This window comes from Kogia breviceps, chromosome 2 (genome assembly GCF_026419965.1).
Source record: "Kogia breviceps isolate mKogBre1 chromosome 2, mKogBre1 haplotype 1, whole genome shotgun sequence".
Lineage (NCBI taxonomy): Eukaryota > Metazoa > Chordata > Mammalia > Artiodactyla > Physeteridae > Kogia > Kogia breviceps.
This window is the reverse complement of record NC_081311.1, coordinates 34,866,351-34,892,864: the sequence shown is the minus strand read 5'-3', so window position 1 is coordinate 34,892,864 and position 26,514 is coordinate 34,866,351. Positions and strand designations below refer to the sequence as shown.

Genomic DNA, 26,514 nt, shown 5'->3' with positions numbered 1-26,514 from the left:
ATAAAACCACATTTGGTTTATCCATTCATCCACTGATAGACATTTGGGCCCTTTCTCTTTTGTGTGTGTGTGTGGTACGTGGGCCTCTCACTGCTGTGGCCTCTCCCGTTGCAGAGCACAGGCTCCGGACGCACAGGCCCAGCCGCCATGGCTCACGGGCCCAGCCGCTCCGCAGCATGTGGGATCTTCCCAGACCGGGGCACAAACCCATGTTCCCTGCATCGGCAGGCGGACTCTCAACCACTGCGCCACCAGGGAAGTCCCCTTTCTCTTGTAAACCTACTCCAATCATGCCTTTACCCCCCTACATCCCACACTTCACCAAAACTACTCTAAACAAGGTCATCAGTTACCATATTGCTAAATCCAATGGTCAGTCCAATCTAATGGTCACCTCATTTAACTTATATAAAGTATTTGACAAAGTCATAGCTTCATTCTTAAAACAGTTTCATTTGGCTTTTGGAGTACCACCCTCCCGATTCTCTTCCTACCTTACTGGCTGATCATTTCCAGTCTCCTTCATTAAATCTGATTTACCTCTCCAACGTCTAAGTGTTGAAGAGCCCCAGGGCTCAGTCCCTGGACTTTTCTCATTTACACTACCTAAGTGAACTCATCCAGGCTGCTGAGCATCCATCAGTTGCTCTACCTTCTCTAATATGATAATAATTCCCAGATTTATATCTCCAGCCCAAATTACACCAGTGAATTCCCGACGAGCATTTCCTATTCAACATCTTTATACACACACACACATATATATGTATATCATCTCAAGTTATCCCAAGCCATGTGCAGACTGGTGCACGGAGGGTGAGATGCTGCATGGAGAGAGAGGGGGTAGGGAGACATGTGAGTGATAGAGCCATCTTGGAAATGAATCCTCCAGCCCCAGCCTGCCCCAGCTAATGCCATGTGGATCAAATACAAATTACTTGGCTAAACCCTTCCTGAATTCCTGACACACACAATTGCCAACAAAATTAAATGAAGTGGTTTGTTATGCAGCAATAAATAACTGAGACACGCAGTGACAACCATTAGTTACTGGTGTGAGACATCTTAGGGGGTGGAATTCAAGTATTTCTGGCTCAGTTGTTAAAGGCATCCCTGTGGTGAAGGAAGCATGAAGATCCCTCCCCCTGGGTTTCCCTGGTGGTGCAGTGGTTGAGAATCTGCCTGCCAATGCAGGGGACACGGGTTCGAGCCCTGGTCTGGGAAGATCCCACATGCCACGGAGCAACTGGGCCCATGAGTCACAGCTGCTGAGCCTGCGTGTCTGGAGCCTGTGCTCCACAACAAGAGAGGCCGCGACAGTGAGAGGCCCGCGCACCGCGATGAAGAGTGGCCCCCACTCGCCGCAACTAGAGAAAGCCCTCGTGCAGAAATGAAGACCCAACACAGCCAAATAAATAAATTAATTTAAAAAAAAAAAAAAAAGATCCCTACCCCTGAAGCCAATACACTTTGAAGCTATACAGCTCTTCTTTTTTTTTTTCCGGTATGCGGGCCTCTCACCGCTGTGGTCTCTCCAGTTGCGAAGCGCAGGCTCCGGACGCGCAGGCTCAGCGGCCATGGCTCACGGGCCCAGCCGCTCCGCGGCATGTGGGATCTTCCTGGACCGGGGCACGAACCCGCGTCCCCTGCATCGGCAGGTGGATTCTCAACCACTGCGCCACCAGGGAAGCCCTATCCAGCTCTTCTTGCTCTGATGCTGTGTCCCCCAGACAACTCTCAGAGACCCACAGAGACCAACCTAAAGAAGACGCTGCCTGAATCTTTTGTGTCCCATCCCGGCCTTGATGGTACCCAGGGTGAATTAGTAAAATGGTCTCTTTGTCTTTCCCTGCAGCTTAATCACTAGGCAAGAATGTGCTGATTATGAGGCCACAAGTATGCTAGTATGTCCATATGAGAACTATAATTCTCACCATAACTTAATAAATGGGCATTCTAGGCTCTGCCTCCTCGTGAAAGCTTTTCAGTTAGTTGGTCTTCAAGGACAGAGGAGAGCAAGTGTTTGAGTCTTCAGAGCAGAAGAGGGACAATTTCAACTGGTTTTTATTTAGATGATTCATCTATGAGCCAATTCCTGATGTACTTGTTTTCTGTTTATCTACACTCTTTATTATACCCATTTAGCAGATGAGAACATGGAGGTTAAGTGCCCTAAATGCTCCCCTCTCCTTTCTCTGCCTATTCTATTTGCTTTTTCTCCAAGACTGTGATGTCTCCCACATTTCGATGATTTTAAATGTGAGGTCTTTTTTTATTGTTTTAATTTTATACAGTAAAGTAAACAATTTTTAAAGGTAACAACTCAATGGATCTTTATACACATACATATTTTTATTGAAAAAAAATCCACATATAAGTGGACCCACACAGTTCAAACCCGTGTTGTTCAAGGGTCAACTGTATACCCCTGTGTGACAACAATCTACACCATATAGAACATTTATTTCCATCTCCCTAGAAAATGCCCTCTTCCCAGTTAATACATTCCTTCCAAGACACAACCCTATTCTGACACCTATCAACAGTCTTTTTAATTTTAGCCATACTGGTGGGTATATGGTAATAGTATCTCATTACCGTGATGTAATTCTTAACAAAGTTTGTTAAGGTTACAACCAATGTGCTACCTCGGCCCTCAGGCTGCTACAAAAGAGGGTTAGTCACTGGCAAGGGTTTGATGGCTTTGGCTGAATAATCAAGCAACCCCAATTTTCAGTTATTAGAATAGTGATAATTCAAATCATAACTCTATTTCCTCACGTATATATAGAAAGAAATCTTTTGCTATACATATGAATGAGACAAGACGTGAGTCCTGCCCTCATGGAGCCTGCAGTCTGCTTTTATAAGAAAGCTCTTACTTCTAGTTCATACAGCCACTAACATAACATAATTTACCTATTTGACACAGATTTCTAAGAGGCTTTGAAGGCTTTGCTGTGCCCTGTTCTTCACTAACAGCTGCTTGTCCTGATTTTGTTGGTTGTTCACACCAGTGTAATTATGTCAGTTAATGGTCCTTTCCTTCTTACAGTAATTAACCAAAACCATAAACTTTCTGCAAAATTTTATTTAACCAGTTCGACATCCCTCTTTTTCTGAGGTATTGATGATTATATTTCTTTTCAAAGCTTTTCACCAAACTACTCTCTAGAGCTCAAAGAAAAGTCTTATTTTCTTATGTTCTTATATTCTCCCTTTGATGATCCAACTGTTTTTCAAGAGTTACTTGACTTTAACTTCCAGCCCTTCTGTTGCAATTTTCATTTTGACTATCCTATTTTGAATTTCTAAGAGCTCTTAATTATTCTCTGAATTTTATTTTTCCATATAGCAATAGCACCCTGTCCTTGACCTTGGCTTGTGGATGTAATATCTTCTCTTATCTCTTCAGATTATTATTAGTTTTTTGGTTGTTTTTTTTTTTTTTTTGCGGTATGCGGGCCTCTCACTGTTGTGGCCTCTCCCGTTGCGGAGCACAGGCTCCGGACGCGCAGGCCTAGCGGCCATGGCTCACGGGCTTAGTTGCTCCGCGGCATGTGGGATCTTCCCGGACCAGGGCATGAACCCGTGTCTCCTGCATCGGCAGGTGGATTCTCAACCACTGCGCCACCAGGGAAGCCCTATTATTAGTTTTTTTAAAATGTATTGTTCTACTCTTTACATTGCCTGTTTCCTCTGAACTCTTTTCCTTGAGAGCCTGGTGATCCTTGGTTATCCTTTCATATTTAAAAGTAATACACTAGGGACTTCCCTGGTGGTCCAGTGGCTAAGACTCTGCACTCCCAATGAAGGGGGCCTGGGTTCGATCCCTGGTCAGGGAACTAGATCCCGCATGCCGCAACTAAGATCCCGCATGCTGCAACAAAAGATCTTGTGTGCCATGACTGAAGATCCAGCACAGCCAAATAAATAAATAAATGTTTTTTTAAAATAAAAGTAATGCACTAAACAGCTGACTGGAAGCTCTGTAGGGATGCAAAATGCCTGTCAATTGGTGCCCTTCACTGTGTAGTGAAAAGGTAGAGAGCCGACTTTCTTTTGGGGAAGACCTCCGTAGGTCAGCATCTATATTAGCTCCTTTGCATTACAAACCACCACAAACCGTCAATGGCATACGGCACAAGCATTTATTTCTTCCTTCTCCCCTCTTCAGGTTGCCTCTGTTGGGCTTGGACCCAAGCCTCAAGTTGGGTTCAAGTCTTCTCCAAATGTCTCTTGTCCTCCTATACCAGTGTCTAGCCATGGAATATTGTTCTCATGGTGAAAAGCAGGAGAGCAGGACAACAACCCAACCATGCAAGCTTATTTCAAGTCCCTGTTCATTTCACATCTGCTAATGGGGCCAAGCAATTCACATGGCCAAAGCCAAAGTCAAGCGATGTGCCACTATACCCTACTTACTATGAGGCCCAGCAAGAATGAGGATGTGAACTTTATTACACTGAACTTTATTCAGTGTAATAGAGTTAGGGAGTTAAGAATTGGGATAGGGACTTCCTTGGTGGTCCAGAGGTTAAGACTTTGCCGTCCAGTGCAGGGGGTGTGGGTTTGATCCCTGGTCGGGGAGCTAAGATCCCACATGCCTCGTGGCCAAAAAACCAAAACATAAAAACAGAAGCAATATTGTAACACATTCAATAAAGACTTTTTTTTTTTTTAATGCTCCACATCAAAAAAAAAAAAAAAAACCCTAAAAAAAGAATTAGGACAAATAATCCAGTCTAGTATTCCACTCAGTGTTTTCAAGCCACTCATTGTTTTTCCCAAACAGCCCTCCCATCTACTGTCAGGGGTGAATAAACCAAGCTACAGGTGTTCTTGAGAACAGGTAGGGGGATTAGGGCTCTCCCTGACCAGAGACAGCAGTCTGTCCTTTATTCCTCTCGTTTTCAGCCTAGCCCTCAACTACTATTAACCCCACTTGCTGCTCTCCATGTGCTTACTCTTCTTTTTTACGCGGGGACCGCACTGCAAAGCTTGTGGGATCTTAGCTCCCTGACCAGGGATTGAACCCGGGCCCTCAGCAGTGAGAGTGCTGAGTCCTAACCACTGGACTGCCAGGGAGTTCCCTGCTTACTCTTCTTAAGTTCTCAACTTCTCAGGTTCAATTTCTCCAAAGAATACACCTCTGGAATCCTGTGGGAGTGAAGGAGGTAGACTTTTTTATTGCTGGAGCTTTGAAAAAACTCAAACTAACCTCCTGCTTTCACCCCTGCCTTCTGAGGTGTTATGATTCCTAGTCTCTCTCACTAGTTTTCCCTTCTTCAGGTGCTTGTATATTTACCTTCACTCGTCTACAGTTCTCACTTTTGGTTTGGTTCTGGAGTGATTTCCAAGAGTTGGAGAGGCTAAACAGGTCTTCTATTCTCATCCTTAAAACTGGAAATCTAAAGGAGAAAGATAATTTTTAAGCTATCATTTGTTGATTGCTTACCATGTGCAAGGCACTTCTCTAAGCGATTTACTCACAGTACATCATTAAATCTTTACAAAGTCCTGAGAGCTAAGTATAATTATGATTATGCCATTTTACAGGTGAGGAAATGGGGGCTGAGTGAGGTGAAGTAACTCAGCCAAGGTCAACAGACTGGTAAATGGTGGCATCAAGCTTATAACTCAGGTCTGTCTGTGAGTCTGCACTGTGAGTAGATTTTGTACATGGTGCCCATTTACCCTTCATCCTTTGCTAAGGACAAGCTCCAGACCAGGCTCCATGCTTAGGGGCTGGGGCTACACAGATCAATACAGGGGGCCCTGCTCTCAAAGAATTGACTATCCCTGAGGTTCCAGCTAGAAGTGTTTACCCTGTCCTTTATGTGCTTACAATTCTGCCAAAAGTGTCTTTTAGAGAATGTACTCCTTAACATGCCATGTTTACCAGGCACTAGTATGGATTTCCTAAGTTCTGAACACAGAGGTACCAGGAGGAAATTCTTTTGTATCTTACTCTCTCCGTCAGTGTTTGGCTGTCTTTGGAAACTGACAAATCTGACACTTCCTGTAGAATGTAATCGTTGTCTAAAAATGTGAAGGACTGTAGAAATTGCCAAGTTCCATGTAGTTTTTTTAAAAATAAATTTATTTATTTGTTTGTTTATTTTTGGCTGCGTTGGGTCTTCATTGCTGCGAGCAGGCTTTCTCTAGTTGCGGCAGACGGGGACTACTCTTGGTTGTGGTGTGCGGGCTTCTCATTGCAGTGGCTTCTCTTGTTGTGGAGCACAGGCTCTAGGCGCACGGGCTTCAGTAGTTGTAGCTCGCAGGCTCTAGAGCGCAGGCTCAGTAGTTGTGGCGCACGGGCTTAGTTGCTCCGTGGCCTGTGGGATCTTCCTGGGCCAGGGCTCAAACCCATGTCCCCTGCCTTGGCAGGCTGACTCTTAACCACTGCACCACCAGGGAAGTCCAAGTTCCACGTAGTTTTTATCAGAAAACACTTCATGTTGTCAGTTTAGAAATGGTCTAAGAAAATCCTCCAAATACTACACATTCAAAAAACACCACATTCACAATATAAATCTATCATCTCTCTTTTATAAAAATAAATTATTATAACAGTATTGTATGCTATAATTTATAAAGAGTCAAACATAAAAGTACAAAATAAGAAGTTAAAGTCTGCCCCGCCCCGTTTCCTTCCTAATTTCCTAAATATCATGTGCTTGTTGTAAAAACGTCAATTGATATAGAATCTGTAAAAAAAAATAAAATAATAAATAAAATAATAATAATAATAAACAGAAACCTCAAATAAAATAGAGTTGGGAGACCAGAAGGGTGAGCTCTCATGGTCTGGATGATAGCAGATCCCAACAGGAAGAAGAAAGACTCCTCTTGTTTCCTGGTAACAGCTCAGCCAATGAAAAGCCAGTCACTCTTTACTATAGCCCTCTGGACTTCCTTTCTCCTTTATAAAAGTTTCTCTTTCTCTTGCTCTGAGGGGACTTGCACTTGGCTCACCTTGGTTGCAGACTCCGAAATACAATTCTGTCCTGATCTTGAATAAACCCATTTTTGCTGGAGAAATAACCTGCAGTCTATTTGTTTTAGGTCAACAAAGCATATCCTCAATCTCATTTTCCCACATGTAACTAGTGTCTATCCCTTTTTGATATTTTCATCATCTTTTTTAAAACTAACTCACAGAAGTCTTTGGGATTGATAACTATATTTTGCTGAGCATTCCTTGGGTACCACTAATTATGTATAAACTGGGAAAAACCATATTTCAGCCTTAGGGGATTTTGTTTCCTCTTGTTTTGATTGTTGTGTTTTGAAGTCCAGGCCCCAGTGAAAGAGTCCCATTGAAGAAGAAGCCAGTCCCCACAAACCCAGCACAGTTCATCTCAACTGTAGGGTAGTTTTTAGCAAATGGAATATCACCTTTTAAATAACACTAATACTGAGAATAAGGAATTGTGTTACAGGGAAAAATGCAATTAAGATTCTCAAGACGGAGGAAATGGGGAGGGGGAGAGGTAAGCTGGGACAAAGTGAGAGAGTGGCATGGACTTATATGCACTACCAAATGTAAAATAGGTAGCTAGTGGGAAGCAGCCGCATAGCACAGGGAGATCAGCTTGGTGCTTTGTGACCACCTAGAGGGGTGGGATAGGGAGGGTGGGAGGGAGACGCAAGAGGGAGGAGATATGGGGATGTATGTATATGTATAGCTGATTCACTTTGTTATAAAGCACAAACTAACACACCACTGTAAAGCAATTATACTCCAATAAAGATGTTAAAAAAAAAAAGATTCTCAAGACGAGATGCTATGGATTTCTCGTCTCCTTACCAAGGCAAAATACCATTTGTAAAATGTACATTTATTGTGGTTTTCACCCTATAAAATTAATACATTCCTTTTGTAAAAATGTTAACATTACAGATATATGTAACATAGCAAATAAAAGTCAACCTACTCCCTAGCCCCCAGAAATGACAACAGTTTGAATATATTCTTCCAAGGGTTTTTGTGTTATTTTTCCTATAGAGCAAAACTCTTCTGTTTTCTTAATTTCCTAAATATTATGTACCTGTTATAAAAACTTCAATTGATAAAGATGCATATCAAAATTTAAAGTGAAAGTTTTCTCCCTTCCACATCCTAATTCTTAGAATTAGTTTGGTGTATATCTTCCTTTACAGACGTTTTTCTACATAGATACTAAGACATCTATATGGCTTTTTTTTTTTAACATGATAAACCTATTATGTAACATACTATTTTTCACAAAAAAATACATCTTGGGCTTTTTTCCATGTCTATTCACGTAGCTCTGTCTTGGCTGTTTAATAGTTGCATAGTGTTCAGTGGTATTGGATATATCAGTCCTATTTACCCAATCCATTTTGGTCGTTTCCTTTTTACACATTTGAACAAGTATTTGTCAAGTCTAGTATAGTGGTTACCAGGATGGACTCTGGAGTTAAACTGCCTGGATTGATACCAATTCCAATTCCACCACTTTGAAACTTGTACAAGTTACCAGACTCTTTGTGCCTCAATTTCCCCAGCGTAAAATGAGAATTATAACACTCTATAATAGAGTACACTGTAAGAATTAAATGACATAGACTATATACAATGCTTATCTCATTGCTTGGCACACCTAAGTACTCATTAAATATTGGTTCTTAATGTTTATCATTAACAATAAGATTAATAAGTGGTCCCTATTATTATAATTATCATCATTCTCAAGAAAGCAAAAAACAGAGTAAATTGAGAAAGTAGTAATTAGTAGCTAAGAAAAATTATATCATTACTACCTAAAGATACTTATTCTACCTGACAAGTCAGTTAATGAAAGTGTATTTTAGGATGTGAAGAATTTTACATTAAGCTAGTTACACGAGAAAATCTGAACGATTTTTTTTTTTTTTTTTTTTTTGTGGTACGCGGGCCTCTCACTGTTGTGGCCTCTCCCGTTGCGGAGCACAGGCTCCGGACGCGCAGGCTCAGCGGCCATGGCTCACGGGCCCAGCCGCTCCGCGGCATGTGGGATCTTCCCGGACCGGGGCACGAACCCGCGTCCCCTGCATCGGCAGGCGGATTCTCAACCACTGCGCCACCAGGGAAGCCCACGATTTGTATTTTAAATAAGAATGAACAGGCCTCTGAGGCCCAGAAAGGAAGACATTAACTGGTAATTAGAAAAATCAAGCTCTTAGCTGAAAGTTTTAATAGCTTCCTTTGTTCTTTCATCCTAACTGCTACCTGGACCTAAGCAGTGGCTGGAGAGAGGGCAGAGCCGTGAGGGTTCCTAGCGGGGCTTCCACTCAGGGCCTCACGGGGACTAGCAGCATCTCAGGGTGTGGCCTACATCTCGGTCACCTTAATATCGTGCATACCTTCCCACCGGGGATTAGTGTCCCTCTTCTATAGCTTAGGAAACTGAGGCTCAGAGACCACATCATTTAGGGTTTCTGGTTTGCATCTCTCAGAAACCAAGGCTGACCGAAGTGAAGGGGATTTTTAAGCAGGGTTGTTGGGAGCTCATGGGGTAAGGAGGGGTGGCTGGAGAGCCTGAACAAGAAACAGGCAGGATCTCGCAGGTGACATGAGGCAGAGGCAGGAAGCAAGTCCAAGCTTTTCAACACTCAGATTTTGATTCCAGAATCCGGAAGCATCTGCTGGCCAAATGCTTGAGAATGGGCGCACAGGCCAGCAGCTTTGGCATCACCCGGGAACTTGTTAGAAACGCAGAATGTCAGGCCCCACCCTGGACTTCCCAAATCCGGGTCTACATTTCAAGAGATCCCCCATATCTGTGCATGCTACAGTTTGGGAATCAGTGGGCAGCGCCCCTAAAAAAACACCTAATCTCTGATCAACTTTCCCATGGGGAAGAGGTGATTCCTCAACAGGAAATCTGGGGAGCTGCTCAGAGAAGGAAGAGGAATGGACTCTAGGAGAGCCGTGAAAGGCATCCCTGGGATATTCCAGCACAGCCTGGTCTGCATCAGACTGCCTCCTCCTACCCATCATCAGGACATGTGGACAGACAGTTCCTGTTGGCAGCAGGACAGGGTTTTTCCCTCTAGATCAGATTTCTTGGAGCTGATGACATCTGGGAGATCTGAGAGAGGGCTCTGCTGTAACATCACTGATCTTTTTAAGCCAATGAATGTTAAAAACCTTTTCCCTCCTCTTACATAACTTTTTTTTTTTTTTTTTTTTTTTTGCGGTATGCGGGCCTCTCACTGCTGTGGCCTCTCCCGTTGCTGAGCACAGGCTCCGGACGCACAGGCTCCGGACGCACAGGCTCCGGACGCACAGGCTCCGGACGCACAGGCCATGGCTCACGGGCTTAGTTGCTCACGGGCTTAGTTGCTCCGCGGCATGTGGGATCTTCCCGGACCGGGGCACGAACCCGTGTCTCCTGCATTGGCAGGCGGATTCTCAACCACTGCGCCACCAGGGAAGCCCTCTTACATAACTTTTTGGACAAAGATGGAATGTTAAGACAGCAGCTGCACTCCTTCTTCTCAGTGCTGCCTCTTTCACAGGAACCCACTATAGATTTATTGCTGTATTAAAGGGAATAATAAAGATTAAAGTTTTGTAAGGCCTTGGATCCAGGTGCCAAAGGACAAAGGAAGCACCCGGCTTTGCCTGCACAAAGGCTCTGGCACCACAAAAGCAAAATGCGAGCACTGGAATGCCCAAGAAGGGCAGCTTCACATTCCTTCATCTGGCGTTGCCTTGACAAGGGGCTTCTACGTGAGAGGCCTCTTTGGAGACTTCCCCCCACCCCTCCTGGAGCCCTGCCCCTCTTTCTGCCCAGGCCTGTCTTGCATGAGCATAGCAAGCCCACGAACGTCTGTGGTCAAAGCAGGGCACGTGGACCGCTATCCTTGGTCCTGAACCATAGTTACAAGTTGCGGCAGTAACTCACAACCTGGCTGCCAATCTGAGTCAATGGGGAAGGTAGATAAATGTACTGATTGCAAAGTCCCACCCCCAGATATTTTGACTCAGTAGGTCTCTGCATTTAACAACAACAACAATAACAACCAGAGACCAGATGACTCTGATAGTCATACCATGGATTATAGCTTGGAAATCACTCTGCTAGGATATGCTTATTGCTCCTAAGCCTATGTAGTAGACATCCTGTTGCCTTTTTTCCTGTTAGCCTTTATTCCCCAATCTTCTAGAAATGCACCCTGGTTCTTATAATGGAGTCAACCCAAAGGCAGGTAGAGCTGAGGGACGGAGACCAGGTCCAAGTGACCTTGTTTGAGCCTCTGAATCAAGTGGCTCTGAAGTCTGAAATTCCCCTAGACTTTTCAGGGCTAATACATTCCCTTTATTGCTTAAGCCAGTTTGAATTGGGTTTCTGTTACTTGTAACCAAATCTGACTAACATTTCTTAGGACTCTGGCGACTCTTACACATCTCCTAAGAATTCTCTCCTATGAATTCTGAACCAAACAAGTGTGGAAGAGAAGAGCCAGGGCCAGAGTGAGAACAAGGAAAAGAAGCTGAAAAGTTGCCAGGGAGAAATAAGAATGACTCTAATTTGGACAATGTGTCCAAATAATCAGTTACTAGGAATGGACTCTAGGAGAATTAAACCTCAAACAACCATGGCTTGAAAATCACTTGACTGAAGGAGAGTCAAAAGAATGGGTGGGCTCAGGGGACCAGAGGGGACCAATGTTGATACACCTCCAGCAGAGGTATCCTAGGTTGTGTCACCAAAGTGTTCACATATTTTGTTTTCATTCTCTATCTCAAAAACCTTGTTATTTTTACTCTGTTCCCCATATCTTTGGTTTATGCTACATGGTTTCCATGGTTGATCTCACTCAGCTTTTTAAAAAAAATTATTTTATTTATTTATTTTTGGCTGTGTCAGGTCTTCATTGCTGCACGCAGGCGCTCTCTAGTTGTGTTGAGTGGGGTCTGCTCTTCGTTGCGGTGCGCGGGCTTCTCGTTGCAGTGGCTTCTCTTGTTGCGGAGCACGGGCTCTAGGCATGCGGGCTTCAGTAGTTGTGGCTCACGGGCTTAGCTGCTCTGTGGCATGTGGGATCTTCCCGGCCCAGGGATTGAACCCGTGTCCCCTTCATTGGCAGGCAGATTCTTAACCACTGCGCCACCAGGGAAGTCCCTCACTTGGCTTTTTGTCTGACATTTACAAGGCTTGTCCTCTCCGAGGATCTGGTGCAGTATGAACCACTCCATCATCACACTGAGCTCAATGTTTGCTCCCTCCAATGTCACTGTGGGGTGGGGGACATGTATGATGTTTACACCCCCAGGAATTTTAAACCCATAATAAAAAAATACTGAAAGATCAAAAGGTTTTCAGGACTGAAGGGAATAACCCCCAATGCTATAACTCTAGAGCATCACTTCTTCAAGTAGGTGGTACATATGGGAGTAGGGAAGCATGACAAAAATGCCTATATCCCTTCCATGTGGTTTTGAGAGTACTCCTGTCTGGCTGGGGCAGGAAAAAAGGTCTAATTAGTGGACGTTGAAGTGGGTTAACGTTTGCATTACTGAAGAAGGGAGAGTTGCTTGACAGATTCCAGGACACAGGTAATTAGACAGGAGGAGAGGATCTGATGAAAGACCCCTGGGGAGATCTGAAAAACCAGGGTAAAACATAAAAGAAAGCTATTTTTAGGGACAGAGATGCTAGATCAGATTGCAGGACAAGCAGATCTAAGGCATCTGGGAATGGTCATTAGAAATGGCTTGAAGGTCAGTAACTCTGAGCGAAAGAATATTAGGGCAAAGCTGTGATATTTAAATGACTGTCAAGAAATGTGCAATTTTTGACAAATTCTGGAGGATCTGATGCCTCTGAGCTATTTGCAAAGCCCAAGAAAAGGATCTGTGTCCCTTTTGGACAAAGGTTACTCCTCTAATGTGGTGCAAAGTCATTAGATCATGAACATCATATTACACTGAACTTTTAAAATATTTTAGCTGAAAGTCTGGAGGAGGGAGGAAGCAGAGTGGGGCTCTGGGGACTGGTTTTCATCTGTTTCTTGGTCTGGTAAGTAGTCAGAAGGGAGCTCACCTTGGGTTATTTGTGAAACTATACATTGGTGTTATTTTCTATATGCTATTTTCTATATATTTCTATTTTCTATATATTTCACAAGGAAACAGTGGAAAAAGTTATCCAAGTGCTAATAGAGAAATGTTCTGAGTCATTGAGAAAGGATGTGAATCAAGGAGGAGAGAGCATCCTCTAGGGGGATGTTATGATATGGCCATTAGAAAGAGTGTTTATGAAAAGTTTTGATATGGGAAAATGTTAATGATATGGTGTTAAGTGAATAAGTAGACTACAATATGTGTATGTACACAAATATCTGTAAAAACTATGAAATAAGTATACGTATAGGAAAAAGATTGAAAAGAAAGTGCTATCACCACCCACCTACCTAAATGAAGGGAGGTTTCTTTGGTAGCACCCTGGCTGCTTCCTATACAATAAATACAGGGTAACAGTTAAGATCACGTTTAAGGCTTTGGAGGTCCAGTCCCAGCACCGCCACTTACTAGTTGGGTCCTTTGGACAAACTGCTCAACCTCTCTGGGGACATAACAGTGCCTCTGGGGAAATAGGTCCTGGGCACAACCTGCCAGCATGGTTTAGGGAGGTCTGATTTATTAGGCCCATTCCAGCCCAAGATCAAGGAGATTTTCATAGTATGGATGGAGCTGGTGATGATTGTTAAGGGTTCAGAACACCCTTGGGCCCATGACTTGCGATGGCCTCTCCCGTCGCGGAGCACAGGCTCCGGACGCGCAGGCTCAGCGGCCATGGCTCACGGGCCCAGCCGCTCCACGGCACGTGGGACCTTCCCGGACCGGGGCACGAACCCGCGTCCCCTGCATCAGCAGGCGGCCTCTCAACCACTGCACCACCAGGGAAGCCCTGTCATCTTTTTTTTTTTTTTTTTTTTTGTCATCTCTTTTTTGTCTGTTTTGTTTTGTAATGATGTTCCTTGATCCTATGGGGTTGGGAAGGGTGAATCGTAGCTATGCCACACCCTGGGACATTTAAGATGTACCTTACTGCAGCCTGCCCCTGTCCCACAAGCATCAGGGCTGGCTGGCGGTGACCAAGTTCCATTGACTTTGATCCTATTTAGGGAGACAAGCTTTGGAAATAATAAAAAATCAAAATATTTCTCTGGGTGGCACAGTGGTTAAGAATCCACCTGCCAATGCAGGGGACATGGGTTCGAGCCCTGGTCCTGGAAGATCCCACATGCCACAGAGCAGCTAAGCCCGTGCACCACAACTACTGAGCCCGCGCGCCTAGAGCCCGTGCTCTGCAACATACACGCGCTGCAACAAAGAGTAGCCCCCGCTCACCACAACTAGCAAAAGCCCACGCATAGCAACAAAGACCCAACGCAGACAAAAATAAATAAATTAATTAATAATTAAAAAAAAAAATTTCTCTGGCCAGATCACCAGTATAGAATTATTTTGGACCTATCAAATCTTTAAAGCCAACTTTTTCTCTCTGACCCTTGAAAATCAACACTATCCTTGGTTGTCCCTTGGAAAAGAAGAACATTTATGATGAGATTTAGTCGAGGAAAATTCCTCAGGTGAGCATGGGCCAATATCCCTTTCATATTTCCTCATTCCATTCTAGGCTAGAGGAACACAATCAGAACTTTGAAAGTATCCTCTAAAATACCTCCCTTGAGGCTTTGGAGGTTTAGTGAGAACAGAGCAGCAGCCAGGAACTCAGTTTCTAGTTCTCTAGCCAACCAGCTACAGAATTAAGGACAAGATGCTCCACACCTCAAGGCCTGGATTTCCACTTTAAAATCTGGTTTGTTCTAGTCCATGGTTTCTGGGTACAAGAAATCAAAGTTGACTCAAGACAACCCAGGTGAAATATGTCTGTGCAGATACTGAGTGAGGAGAGAGAGAGATGACTCAAAAGCCAAGCACAAGAAGCGAGGTACAGCAGGCAGGGCTTTTTATTTCATAGAAAACTTTTATTATAAAAAAACACATGTATATTATTTAAAAATTTAGCTCAGGGTGTATCAAAGTGTTACTTGCTTTATTCTTGCCTTATTAACTCCAGTATGTGGTGAATGGGCTATTTCCTTTTTATTCTTAGGTTTTATAATAATATGTAAAGTTATTATTCCATTTTTCCTTTCTGCTCCATATACTACATAGGTCTGGAAACAATCATTTCTTCTTAACTTTTAACCGATTTCATTTCTTTTTATGGTAAGGAGCAGTCATTAGGTCCCCTGATTTAAATTGTTCTAATTTATACTTAAATTGTAACCCTTATACAAACAAACTCTTGTTCATCAGGCAGGGCTTTGTGGGAACATTTGCTGCCTGCCTCTCTTGGGGGCAGAGGCTGGGGGTGTCTCTTGGATGGGCTCTGCTTCTCACTGCGTTTCCCCGTTCTCCTTTCCACTTTGAGTGCCCAATAAATGACTGTGACCCCTTCTGTCTCTTAAAGTCCACTCCAAGAGACGACATTGGATTGATCCTCTCACATCTGTCAGGGCAAGGGTAAGTTATAAACTATTAGCTGGTCTTTCAGTTGGCTCTTTTTTTTTTTTCAGTTGGCTCTTTGAGTAAAATATCCATCCCTGGCCCAGGACCATGGTTGGGAGTGGGTGGGTACAGATCTCTCCTTGATGAGGCTTGGTCGGGCAAGCAATGAATTCCATCTTTTGCAGAAATAATAAAAGCCTCATCTGACAAGGATCATATGACATAATTGTGAAACTGCCTTAGGAAGAATCAAGGGTAAGTTAAAGTTATTCTAATTATTATTCAGAATTATTAGAACAAAGAATGAGAGTCAGGCTACTTGACGAAGTTCCCAATGGCCAAATCTGATATAGTTTGAGCAACAAAGTAATGACGATGATGGATTATTGCCCTCAGTAAAATAAATATCTGTAAGTCCTGATGATATAAATAGTTGAATAAACTTTAATATGTCGGAAAAGGGGAGGCTGCTCCTTAGAGCAGAATTCCAGTTAAATAAAAATTCAAGGAAGGATTGAAATAGAAAACCACCACTGGGCAAATAACACAGGAATAATTATTGCAAGCGAGGATCATTGATGGATACCAAAATTCATGGGCAAATGTATGATAGAAACAGGGTGTTACATAGTCTCAGAGCTCTCCCAAGATACTTATTAATTGCAAAGGGGAAAACAGTAACTTTACAGTGGAGAAATACGGCAGACACCTCCTTAACTGACTGTTTGAAGTTAACATCACTAGTAATGCAACATATCAGCATTGTATGCCTCTTGATACGCTGCAAGGAGAAGGACACACATCACTTCCGTGGTGTTCTGTTAAAATGCATAACCTGAATTTAACCATAATGAAACATCTTATAAACCCCAATTGAGAGACATTCTATAAATTACAGGACAGTGCTCTTCAAAAGTGTCAAGGTGATAAAAGACAAAACCAAAAAACAAAAACAAAACTGAGAAACTCTCCAAGACAGGAGAAAATTAAGGAGACATGAAAACTAAATACAGGGTCCTGGATTTGATCCTGGGCCAGAAAAAGGTCATTAGTGAGACAATCGGAGACACTTGAATAAGGTAAGGAGATTACTAGTAGTATTACATCAGTACTAATTTCCTGGTTTTGATAATTGTCTTGTGGTTATAGATGTTGTTAACATTTGGGGAAGCTGTAGAAAGGTTATACAGGAATTCTTGTATTACTTATACAGTTTTATCTTTAAGCCTGAAATTATTTCAAAATTCAAAATGAACAAGCCTAAGAAATAAAACAAGAGAACTCAATAGTACTGATATGGAATAATCTCCAAAATATATTATTGAGTGAAAAAGAAGTTACCTTTTGTGTAAAAAGGAGTCTGTCACAAATTCTCACATTCTCTCTCTCTCTCTCTCTCTCTCTCACACACACACACACACACACACTCTTGAATCTACATAGAATATGTCTTGAGGAAAATGCAAACAATTGGTCATAGCGGTTGCCACTGGGCTGGGGAACTGGGAACCTGACAGAGTTGGGAGAAAGACTTTTGAGGATATAATTCTTTTCTATATTGTCTGACGTTTAAAAAAAAGATCATGTCTTGCATGTCTTATCTTTAAAATATCATTAAACTACCAAAATCTGTTTGTCTTGAGAAACCTGGATTCATTTCACCAAAGCTTACTAGGGCCAGATATCCCCTTTTCAAGATCCTCAGTCCTGGGACTTCCCTGGTGGTACAGTGGTTGAGAGTCCTCCTGCCAATGCAGGGGACACGGGTTTGAGCCCTGGTCCAAGAAGATCCCACATGCTGTGGAGCAACTAAGCCTGTGCGCCACAACTACTGAGCCTGCACTCTAGAGCCCGTGAGCCACAAGTACTGAAGCCTACATGCCTAGAGCCCGTGCTCCGCAACAAAGAGTGGCCCCCTCTTGCTGCAACTAGAGAAAGCCCACACACAACGAAGACCCAATGCAGGCAAAAATAAATAAATTTATTTAAAAAAAAAAAAAAAGATCCTCAGTCCTCTACAAAATTTCCCTATCTCTCTAAGCTAAGAACATAAGCTGATGTGATTATATTTCTTCCCAAACATATATTCCCATGGAAACTGAAAGGCAACAGTCCAAGAAAGAGAAGCAAAGAAAGAAGCAAAGGATATTCATTTATTTATGATTATTTAAAATTCTTCAGGTCACTTTCCGGTTTCCACTTATGTTCCATGAATGCTTTGAAAAACATCAAATGTATAACAATTCTGCCATTAAAGAGCATGAGTTTTATTACTAAAACCAGTTAAGAAGCCCCCTTTAGTGTCAGGGAAGGTCTAGATAACTAGGACCAATATATAAAATGTACAAGTCTGTCTCCTTGTGCTTTTGAATCTAGCTGGTGCAAGTGAAGCCTTTTTTGAGAGAAGTTTGATCACAGGTATTAAAATCTTTAAAATGTGCAGAAATGAGACTTCTAGCTATGACAATATGAAGAGGCAGGCAAATATTCTCTCACCAAACGCAAGGAAGAAATTGAAGGAATTATCAACATCAAACCATTTCAAGGCTCTGTAGATCAACGAAATGCAAATAACAAATTAAGAGATCTTTATTTCTAGTGAATTTGCTAGCACTTTGTGTAAGAACAATAGGAGTCTGCAGCCTTCTTGACCAGGACAGCTTCCATCCCACCACCCAGCTTGGTAGGTGCAGCTGATTTACTAGAGCAGGACAAAAATGGAAAACCAGCTTGGCTGCAAGTAAGTAGGGGCAAACTTGATTTGGAATGGAGAGTGAAAAGTCCATGCTCAATAGCATTGTCAAGAAAGCAGCAAGCCCAGTAGAAAAGGAACACAGAAAGCCTGCAGCTTGGCTGGCCTGGGGCTGTGGTCCCAGGTGGGATGGGTGGTGGATCAGTTCGATAGGAAGGCTCTGGAAGTGATTGGGCGATAGAAGGCCTAAGTAAGCTCTCCACATGTCTCCAGCTGACTGGAAAACTATACACACGTTCAGGGAGACATGAGAGGGCCCAGGGAAAAGTGAAAGCCACAGCAGACTTGGGAATGCCCTCCTCACCCCACACACAGACCCATCAGGGAAGGGTGAGAATGTTACGGGCTCGAGGTGTTTAAATACAACCTCTGCCTGAATCAATGGATAACTACTAAGCTATGTTGATGCATGGGTTCCCTTAGGAAGTCAGGCTAAAAATAAGGATGAAAATACTGAGCAGAGACATCAGCTGCTATACACTGTGGGGAAGAGAGATTCTGCAGATTAAGTTCAGGCAAGTTACTAAAACCAAACCCAAACAGAACAAAACAAAGAAACAAACTAAAAGAAGCCCTCAGGAAAATAAATCAGAATCTCTAGGTGGGGCTTCCCTGGTGGCGCAGTGGTTGGGAGTCCGCCTGCCGATTCAGGGGACGCGGGTTCGTGTCCCGGTCCGGGAAGATCCCACATGCCGCGGAGCGGCTGGGCCCGTGAGCCGTGGCCACTGAGCCTGCGCGTCCGGAGCCTGTGCTCCTCAACGGGAGAGACCACAACAGTGAGAGGCCCGCGAAACGCAAAAAAAAAGAATCTCTAGGTGCTATAGAATATATTATATTGAATTTTCTTCAGCTTTTGACAAAATACTACGAGACATACAAAGAAACAGGAAAGTGTGGTCCTCACAAAGGAAAACCCTGTATTGAAACAGACTGTGAATGAGCCCAGATGTTGATTTTAGCAGAAAAAGATTTCAAAGCAACTGAATTTTTTTGTTTGTTTTTTTTTTGTTTGTTTTTTTGAAGAAAGAAATGGAAAATTTTATTTGAGCCATCCTGAAGATTATAACCTGGGAGACAGTCTTTCGGAAAGCACCGAAGACTGTTCCCTTAAAGCAACTATTTTAAATATGCCCAAATAATTAAAGGAAACCTTTTAAAAAACTAAAGGAAAATATGACAATAATTCAGTAAATCGAGAACCTCAAAAGAATATATCAACTAGACTAAAATAAAACTAATGGAAACTCTAGAGTTGAAAACAACCAAAATGAAAAATTTCATCCACTGGATAGGCTCAACAGTGGATTTGAGATGGCAGAAGGAAGAATCTGAAGTGAGCCTGAAGACAGTTCAGTAGAAATTATCCAATCTGATGGACAAAGGGGGAAAAATAAAAAAGAATGAAGAAAAATGAATGGAGCCTCTAAGACCTGTGGAACAACATCAAGCAAACCAACTTACATGTAATGAGAGTCCTAGAAGAAGGGGAGAGAGACATAACAAACTGAAGAAATAATAGCCAAAAATGTTTCAAATTTCATGAAAACCTCAAAAAACCCCAAATAACACAAACACAAAGAATCCATACCTAGATACATCATAGTTGAATTGTTAAAAGCCAAAATAAATAGAAAAGGTTGAAAGGAGCAAGAGAAAAATCACTCGTTGTGTACAGAGGATCCACAACACAATTAATGACTCACCATCAGAAACGAGTCCAAAAGGCAGTGAAGTGGCATAGAGAACTAAAGAAAAAGTCAACAAATAATTATAGAGTCAGCAAAACCACCCTTTAAAAATGAAGATGAAAGACACTTCCAAATGGACAAAATCTGAGAGAATTTGTTGCTAGCAGACCTACCGTTTAAGAAATACTAAAGGAAATCCTTCAGGAGGACAGGAAATGACACAGATGGTAACTTGAATTCACAAGAAGAAATGAAGTACACCCAAAATGCTAAATATATGGGCAAATTAAAAAGAGTACATAGGGCTTCCTTGGTGGCGCAGTGGTTGAGAGTCTGCCTGCCGATGCAGGGGACACGGGTTCGTGCTCCGGTCCGCGAAGATCCCACATGCCGCGGAGCAGCTGGGCCCGTGAGCCATGGCTGCTGAGCCTGCGTGTCCGGAGCCTGTGCTCCGCAATGGGAGAGGCCACAGCAGTGAGAGGCCCGCGTACCCCCGCCAAAAAAAAAAAAAGAGTACATAAATATAAAGGCTTCTCAGTTCTCTTAATTTCTTATAAAATATGACTGCAGAATAGAAACCATTGATTTGACACTTTGACCATGTGAACTTCATGGGACATAAATTATATATCAATAAAACTATTCAAGAAATACGAAAATGCATACAAATTCTAACACTGTGTTGTTGGATTCCTAACATACATATATGGCAATAGCACAAAATAGGGGGAGGAAATGGAGCTTTATTGGCACAAAGTTTCTATGTTTTACCAGAATCAAGTCAGTATTAATGTGGAGTAGACTGTGACACATTAAGCTGTGTATTGCAGTCCTTGGCACGACTGATACTTTGTGTCGGGAACTGCTGTGGTGGGCTGCCCTTTGCCTTGTAGGGCATCCCTGCCTCCTCTTAGTAGCACACCCCTACTCCCAGCTATGACCAATAAAAAGGTCTCTAAATATACCCTATCCAGATGGCTGGAAGCGGGGGCATCGCCCCTAGTTGAGAACCACTGTCCTACAGAGACCACTGAGAAAATAATCCAAAGAAATAGAGTTTAAAATCAATAGAAAAAAATCAGAAGAATTAGAATAATACAATAGCAATGTTTGTTTAACACAAAAGAAGTCAGTATATGAGCAAGGTATAATAGATACAGAAAACAAATAGTAAAGTGGCTGATTTTAAATCCAATCTTATTAATAATTACATTAAATACTCCAATCAAAAGACAGAAATTGTCAGATTGGATAAAAAAGCAAGCTCCAACTATATGCTGCATATAAGAGACATACTTCAGATTCAAAGACACAATTAATTGAAAGTTAAAGGATGCAAAGAGATACACTATGCAAACAGTATCCAAAAGAGAGCTGGAGTGGCTGTATTAATATCAGACAAAATGGACTTTAAGACTAGAAATAATACTAGAAACATACAGGGACATGTCATAATAATAAAACGGTCATGACATCAAGAAGATATAACGATTATAATTGTATGTGCACCTAATAATAGAGACTCAAAATACATGAAGAAAGCTGACAGAATTGAAATGAGAAATAGAACAACAAGACAGGACCTCAGGAAGGATATACAGCACCTTCCAGTTAGATCTAACTGACGATTATAGAACACTCCACCCAGTGACAGCAGAATATACATTCTTTTCAAGCACGCTTAGAACATTCTCCAGGATAAAAATAACAGGATGAAAAAGCAAGTCTCAATAAATAGGAAAGGACTGAAATCATATGAAGTATGTTTTCTGACCACAAGGGAATTAAATCAGAAATAAAACACAGTAGGAAATTTAGGAATTCCACAAATATTTGGAAATTAACACACTTGTAAATAACTCATGGGTCAAAGCAGAAATGGCAAAGGAAAGGTTTTGTAAAGGGTCACTGTATCTGTAACAGGCCCCCTGGCTAATAAGCCGTTAAACCAGAATTTCCACAGAGGTCTGACCCAGTCCAGAAACCAGAGCCTTGAGTACTTACTTCCCTACTGAGGATCAGGTCTTAATAAGTGAGTGAAAATCCTGCAACAAGATTCTGTTTCTCCTGCTGTTCCCAATAAGACTGGCTTATTAATGACACCAAAAAACACATGCAAGGGGCTCAGGAGCCTCTGCTTTTTCCATAGAAATTCAGGTTTCCCCATCACCACCCCCTCCCCCGAAGGAGAAAGCTGGAGACGACAGAAAAGAATGCAATGTCATACTTAATGGAATGTTCCAATTCACTAGTAATAATATTATCCCATTAGAGTCTATCAGTCAAAATGTCTCATATCAGAGAATGAATTATTATTCAACTAGGTGTTAAAACTGTACTTCAAAAGGATCCATTCATAATGCATCACAATATCCTCAAGCTGAGAATGTGGGTCATCTTGGCACCTCCTGTGTCCTGCTTTCACTGCAGGCAATTCTCAAATCCAGGGCACTGAGTGTCAGCATTGAACGTCCCCAGTCTGACAGGGAGGCCCAGGCTCACATTAGGCACATTTACAGAATCAGGCCCAGCAAGGCGATATAGGTTTCAGGAGGCAGCTTCACGTCTGCTGGGAAGCACGGGCTTTGGAGTTAGACACACTGGGTTTGAGTCCTGGCGTTTCTGCACTGTGTGCCCCTGGGCAGCAAATCACTTAACCTCTCTGAGCCCATTTCCTGTCATCTGCAAACTAGGAATGATGAACTCTACCTTATAGGCTGCAGTGAGGCGCATGAGAGGACGTGCATGTGTGTGTACATATAGTATCCTGAGCTCCTTACCTTCCCCCACTCATCCTAGTCTCTGTTAATCTCTGCAATTCCAGTTGCTCAGCCCCAAAATCTTGAAGCCTTTTTAAAAAAATGAAGTATAGTCAACTTACAATACTATATTAGTTTCAGGTGGTACAACATAGTGATTCAATATTTTTATGGATTACACACCATACCAAGTTATTATAACATACTATGTACCCAGTGCTGTACATTACATCCCTGTGACTTATTTATTTTATAACCAGTAGTCTGAAACTCTTAATCCGCTTCACCTGTTTCACTCTTCTCCCCCACCCCCTCCCCTCCCGCAATCATCAGTTTGTTCTCTGTATCTCTGAGCCTGTGTCAGTTCTGTTTGTTTGTTTTGGGGTTTTTTTGTTTTGGTTTGGTTTGTTGTTTTCAGTTCCACTCCTGGGTATTTATCCAAAGAAAATGAAAACACTATTTTGAAAAGATATATACACCTCAATGTTTGTTGCAGCATTATTTACAATAGCCAAGGTATGGAAGCAAACTTGGTGCCCATCAATTGATGAATGGATAAAGATGTCATGTGTATGTTCAATAGAATATTACTCAGCCATAAAAAAGAAAGAAATTTTGCCATTTGTGACAACATGGATGGACCTAGAGGGTGTTATGCTTAGGAAAAGGCTTTTTCTTTCACTCTGCACGTATAATCCATCAACAAATCCTGCTGGCTCTACCCTTTAAATACATCCAGAATCCAACCACACCTCACATTGCTGGCACCCACCCGGCTCAAGCCACAGTCTAAGTCCCCATCATTTCTTACCTCCTGACTGGTGTCACTGCTTCTGCCTTTTCTCCCTTGCAGACCAGCAACCAGAGAGATACTATTAAAATGTGAGATACTTTCTGCTCCTGCTGAAAGTCCTCTGAAGAAAAGGGTTTGGCAATTCTTGAGCCTGTGGCCGGGGTGCACCTTGAGGCAATGGTGATTCCTTGACCCAGAAAGGATGGGAGAGACGGAAAGTACAGGGAGGAGCTGGATTTGGGAACTGAGCTTCCAGAAGCCTATGCCACCAGCTACTTTTAGGGCCCTCAGGGCCGCGCTTACCTCCAGCAGGTCTCCAGAAGCAGGATGTAGGACCAGAGCACAGGCTCCAAGGCCAAGAGCGAGAGCAGGGCTTACCTTTCTTCCTAAGCTTCTGTTCCCGAGTTCCAGTACTCTCTCCAGCAGCGCCCTTGTCCCCCGCCTTCCCCCGCTCCCCACGATAAAGAAAAGAAAGCAAAACTGGCTTCACCAGTTTCCTCTGAACCAACAGGCCAATTTAATCAAAGCCCACAGCGCACAGCTGTGCTGAATAGGACTGGCTCCACCTGTACCATGAGCTGCTGATGCTTATTTTAAAAAACAGCTTTACTGAGGTGTATTTGATATATGTAAAAATTGTGCATATGCAATATATACAATTTGATGTGTTTGAACATGTACATACACCTGCAAAACCATCACCAAAATTAAGGTAATACACATAGCCATCACCTGTAAAAGTTTCCTTATGTCCCTTTGGTTTGGTTTGGTTTGGTTTTGGTGGGATTACATGAGATTACCCTCTTAAGAAATTTTTAAGTGCATAATACAGGCTCTGTGCCATACAGCAGGTCTCCAGAACTAATGCATCTTGCGTAAGTGAAACTATACCGATTGAAAAACTCCCCATTTCCCCTCCCCCCAGCCCCTGGTAACCACTGTTCTAGTCTCTGCTTCTAGGAGCTTGACTATTTTAGGTCCCTTACGTAAGTGGAATCATTCAGTATCTGTCCTTCTGTGACTGGCTTATTTCACTTAGCATAATGTCCACAGGTTCATCTGTGGAATCTTAAAGAGATTTCTGCCCTCCTGTGTTCATTGCAGCACTCTTCACAATAGCCAAGGTATGGAGACATGTCCTAAATGTCCATTGACAGATGAATAAAGAAGATGTGGTATATACATACAGTGGAATATTATTCAGCCTTAAAAAGAAGGAAACACCATGAGCTCCTGGGAGGAGCTGCCTGGTGACCAGGAAGGACATGCAGGTTGAGAAACAGTAGACAGAGGTCTAGAACATAAGGCCAGTGGGGACTGGGTTACTTTGGAGTTGAGGGAGAGATGGTGTAAAGTAATTCGAGGAAGGAGAGTATTAAGAGCCCAGAAAAGAAATCACAGGAATGAAGGACTTTAGAAGTTCTTTCTAATTGCTCTAAGGAACTGACAGACCTTGTGACCGGGTTTTCCTCATGTTTCATTTATTGCAGCATAACAAATCACCCCCAAACTCAAATTTAAACAATGAGAATTTATCACTTCCTACAAGTCTACAGGTAATTTCGGTGGTTCCTGGCGTCTTGACCACATTCATTTACGCAGCTGCTATCAGCCGTGGGAATCCATTGACCATCGCTGGGCTATCTATCTCCCATGTTTGGGCAGGTCTGCAGGCTGGTCTAGGGTGGCACAGAACGAGACACCTGGGCTGCCACCCATGTGCTCTGTTATCCTCTGGTAGGTAGTGGTAGAGGCCCCAGAGACAGAACAGAAGTATGCGAAGCCTCTGAAGGCCTAGGCTTGGAATGGACAGACCTGCCATTTCTGCCGCAGTCCACTGGCCAGAGCAAGTGGTGAGGTCAAACCCAGAGTCAGGATGGGAGGATATTATCAAATGTGTGGATCCAGGGAGGGCAGAAAAACTGGGACCACAATCAATCTACCGTACCATCCCAGCCCCAGTTTCACATCGGCCACCCCACTGTCAGCGAGACCCAGAGAATGACGGAATCATTAAGACTTTGGGATCTGCCAGACTTGGATTCAAACCTACTACCTTGTCTGAGTGTGTTTGGGCAAGTTACTTAACCACTCTGGCCTTGGGCTCCTCATCTGCAAAAGGACAATAATAATCCCTCTCTCTCAGGGCTGTGAGGATGAAATGACATGTGAAGAGGCTCAAGTGCTCAAGGATAGATTATAACATGTGGGGCTTGGAGTAGTGGAGGAACCGCAGGGAAACCCTAGGTGCCCCTCTTTCCCCCAGTCTTTAAGTGGGACACGGAGGATGGGAAGGAGATAAGGAGGAAAGGATGAGAAGGATAAGGGGTGGGTGGAGAGGGTTGGTGTGGTGAGAGCCCCCGTGCAGGGCCTCAGGAGGAACTTGAAGAAAGCAGAGCGCCCTTCTGTGCAGTCACAATGGCCCTGCTGTCCGAGCATTTGCAGGCATTCGTCAACCCTGGAAGCAAACACAGCTGACTCTCTCCAGGGAACAGGGAAGAAAGAACAAGTCATGAATTCATCAAGTCAGCTCCATTACTCCAGGAAAGGGGTCTTTTTTTTTTTTTGGCTGCACGGCAGGCAGGATCTTAGTTCACCAACCAGGGATCAAAACCGTGTCCCCTGCAGTGGAAGCACAGTCTTAACCACTGGACCACCAGAGAAGTCCTGGAAAGGGGTCTTCTGTCACCCTCACCTAACGTGATGGGGTTGTGGCCTCTCCCTTGACTGGCTTCTGCACACATCTGTTTGTGTGTTTGCATGTGAGGCACTGGCAGAGACAAATACTCCCTGAGAAGAAAAGAACTTCATTTAACAATAAGCCTACAGGAGCCAAGAGACCATTTGGCTTATCCTCCTCGTTTCACAGATGAGCAAACTGGGCCAGTGAGGCCAAGTGGCTCTTGCCAGTTTGACACAGCCAGCTACTGAGCCTGGACCGGAACGCAGGGGTCCTGCCTCCCCCTTGCAAGTTCAGGTTTCCAAAA

At 43.1% G+C, this 26,514-nt stretch overlaps 1 non-coding gene across 1 annotated transcript; it reads right to left on the bottom strand.

Moving 5' to 3' along the window:
• Positions 1–5,015: 5,015 nt before the first annotated feature.
• TRNAE-CUC (transfer RNA glutamic acid (anticodon CUC)) lies at positions 5,016–5,088 on the bottom strand. Its single transcript has one exon. It is a non-coding gene; the product is annotated as a tRNA-Glu (tRNA).
• Positions 5,089–26,514: the final 21,426 nt, after the last annotated feature.